At 38.5% G+C, this 3,719-nt stretch overlaps 1 protein-coding gene across 1 annotated transcript in view; it reads right to left on the minus strand.

The window, feature by feature from the left end:
- The window catches only part of ANKRD7 (ankyrin repeat domain 7), an 8,204-nt gene that overhangs the window by 3,954 nt on the left and 531 nt on the right, over window positions 1-3,719 (minus strand).

The raw sequence follows: 3,719 nt of genomic DNA on the forward strand, positions 1-3,719 counted from the left end.
GCTCTGAGTGTCAGATGCAGCCAGAGTCCAGCCAGAGCTCTGATGCTCTGAGTCCGTATAATCTTCCAAATTCCATTCGACTATGTCAGAGTAGGTTCCTTCTCACACCCTACTCACTACATTAACTGTTGGTCCAAGCCTCTCTGTCTAGGGCTGGACCTTCTTGGACACCAGTCTTACTAGTAGATGGAGAAGCCATGAGGAGTTATGGGTGTATAAGAATGATCTTTATTGCAGAAGCCAGTGGTCATATAGCCATCAGACAATACAGTCCTTCACAGGAAAGTTCATACAGGCAGCCATACACCACCTGGTAAATACATATCTTTCCTACATAGCAGCATTAATCTCTGTACCTATAGCTATTATCTGAACAGTTGCATGCTGCCTCTAAAAATCACATCATAGCAGTATCTGAGCTCTCTGGCTCAGCAGCTTCTCCAGTCTGGCTCAGCAGCTTCTGTCTCTCCTGCCCAGCACACTGGCTGGTCTCTGTAGTCTTACATCTCTGTGTAGCACACACTCCAGCATACTTCACACTTCAACACACTAGCTGGTCAGTAACTTGTATATTATTCCAGAGACAAAAAAGACTTCCTGCCAATAGTTACATCAAGCATATTTTGGCTACAGAAGGGCATGCATGAGCAGTATACTGTGGAATTACTGTGCTTGTGTCCTTGCACCTGCTTATGGTATCTTAGCCTAGAGACAGAGTGGCCTTGTACATTTGGTATATTGACAACAAGGCCTTTGTGCTTTAATTGGCCTTGTCTATGAGGTGTCTCTGATGTGGTTCCCACAATATCCTACTCCAAAAGCAAGTCAATGCCCTTTGGGCACTTTCAGTAGGTCTTCCCAAAGTGGCTGCTGCATGCCTGCTGGATAAGTTTCACTCTTCCAATTGAAGTCTAAACCTCACTAAGCCTTAGAAATAAGTGTGTGACAATTAATCTCTAAGCCCATCCATATACCCCAAGGAACAGCCTTAAATTCAATAAAATAAAATGGCTATAAAAGCCTCAGCTTTCTAAAGAAGTATTGAGCAATATAGTCCTTTGGTCTTTCACACACACACACACAAAAAAAAAAACTGAAAACTAGACTAATCTCTCTTGATCAGGCATGAAACATTACAAAGTTTTTATCACTCAAACCTTTAAGATAGTATTTAAAGATTCTTTCTTGGAATATTTGGAATCCTATGAAATTATCCACTAGGGTTTAAAAAGACAAAATGTCTTGAAAACATACAGATTTAACATTTGCCTATGTTTCATTTTAAGTTTTAGATTTAACTAATTTTAAACTCCAGAACTAACAAATGGAATATGCAGTAAATTATAGCTTTGTTATGGGCATTCATGAATGTTTACACATACAAAGTAAATGCTTTGAAGCCAATAAGAATGTTTTTTCACCAAATGTCACAAACAAAAACCCTTCTACTTTTTAAAACAGTTGAATGCAAAATGGATATATATATATATCTTAGAAAAACACTTTAAAACCAAGAATATTATTACATTTCTCAAAAATCCTTAACTTTCATCAATGTGTTTTATTTTCAGTCTAAGACATTAGTTTGTTTTGTCACTTTTTAACTCATAATACCTACTTACAAAAAATCTAAATTCCTGTGAGGCCTAGTGCTCATTTCTAAAGTTTCAGGCTAGCTGGTATCATTTTGTTTCATTCAAGTGTGGTTTTCTCCCAGCCTCTCACACTCTCAAACATCAGTGAAAGAATTGTCAGCATAGATTGTGGACAGGTGGAAAATTATAAGATTTTAGAAATCTCTCATTCAAGTTTAGCAAAAGGCATGAATTAGATAGATGTCAAGTGTGGATGGGACTATGGAAGCTGAAATGAAAAGTTTTGTTCCTCTAGACAAGTGGTTCTCAACCTTCCTTATGCCGCGACCCTTTAATACAATTCCTCATGTTGTGGTGACCCCCAACCATAAAATTATTTTCGTTGCTACTTCATAACTGTAATTTCACTACTGTTAATGAATCGTAATGTAAATATCTGATAGGCAGGATGTATTTTCATTGTTACAAATTAAACATAATTAAAGCATAGTGATTAATCACAAAAACAATATGTAATTATATATGTGTTTTCCAATGGTCTTAGGCGACCCCTGTGAAAGGTCATTCAAAGGAGTTTCGACACACAGGTTGGCGACCCACAGGTTGAGAACCGCTGCTCTAGACAGAGTGCAAGGCCAGATCATAACTGCAGTCTTTAATTAGGGGTTATCATAAGAATACTTTTTATTAGCTGATTTTCTTGGGTTCTTGATAACTTAGAATACAGGGTAAGTGACACAGAAATCAACGAAGCTTCTTCACACTAGAATGATTATTATTTTCAACTCTAGACTGGGCACTTTAGATCTATTCTAGGTTTGAGTAGTGTGACTAAAGGTATTAGTTTAAAATTGAGCCTTCACCTTTCAGACTGAACAAAAGCACTTGACATTTATAGAAAGAGAAGAGCAGATCTGAAGAGGAAAAACAGGAGTCCAGTTTGGGTATGTTTGAGATGCCTGATCTCATGAGCCAACTGGTAAAATATTCAGGAATCATTAGTCAGTTGACATCATATTGATAGCTTTAAATCAGGGCTTCTCTTCCCTCCAGTTCCCACCCCCATCCTTCCAAGTGCTCGTTATTGAACATTGAGGAGCATACCACAGCCTACTAAACATCCAAGTAGGAGAGAGAGAGAGAGAGAGAGAGAGAGAGAGAGAGAGAGAGAGAGAGAGAGAGAGAGAGAGAGAGAGAGAGTGAGTTAGGGGAAAGATCTCCCTGGAGATAAAAAGTTGGAAGGATTGGAACATAAATATTTAAAACCAATCTCTCTTCACCAGGCAAGTGAAGAGAGACAAGAGAGATAGAGATTAGAGTTACAATGAGAGAGAGAGAGAGAGAGAGAGAGAAGAGAGAGAGAGAGAGAGAGAGAGAGAGAGAGAGAATATGGAGGAGAATATCAATTATCAATTCAAGGTCTGAGCCCTCAAACTTTTACTAGTCAGGAGGATGAGGAGAAATCAGCAAAGGAGTCTGGAAAGTGTCCACAGAAGTAGGAGAAATGTCCTGAAAGACAAGACAATATTTCAACTACCACTGATAGGGCAAGTGAGATACTTGTCCGAGATGCCAGCCAGGTAAGACTGAGGACTGACCGCTGAATGAAGTCATGTCGAGGTTCTCATGACCCTGTAAAGTAATTCAATGGAGTGTTATAGAATGAAAGATAAATTAGGTAACTCTGTTCTTGTTAAAGAGGAGGTCAAACTACCAGCAAGATGACACAAACCATCTTTCTCGCCATCGTTTCCAGTTACCCAATTATGATGAAAGATGACGCCTTTCATGCCCTATAACTTAAAAAACTCCCCAAAAGACATTAATATAGGCACAGATGGGATATATTTTCTGTTATGAATGCCAAACACATAACTTCTTCATCTCTTAATCTATAAAATTCATTTTGTTTTGCAGTAAGTGGTCTTGATGGGATTTTGGAAGATAGCTCTGCAATTGGGGGGAAAAAATTTCATAAAAGATCCACATTAAAGAGTTCATTGTTTCGCTGTTTCAAAGTCTCCATCTTAATAATCACTGATCTGGGAAGTCACCTCTACTCTTTTCTTTATCACGACATTAGAAATACGGCAAAGCGGGGGTGGCTGGGGACAATAGGATCCA

The sequence above is a fragment of the Myotis davidii genome, unplaced genomic scaffold (genome assembly GCF_000327345.1).
Source record: "Myotis davidii unplaced genomic scaffold, ASM32734v1 scaffold359, whole genome shotgun sequence".
In the NCBI taxonomy this organism is placed as follows: domain Eukaryota; kingdom Metazoa; phylum Chordata; class Mammalia; order Chiroptera; family Vespertilionidae; genus Myotis; species Myotis davidii.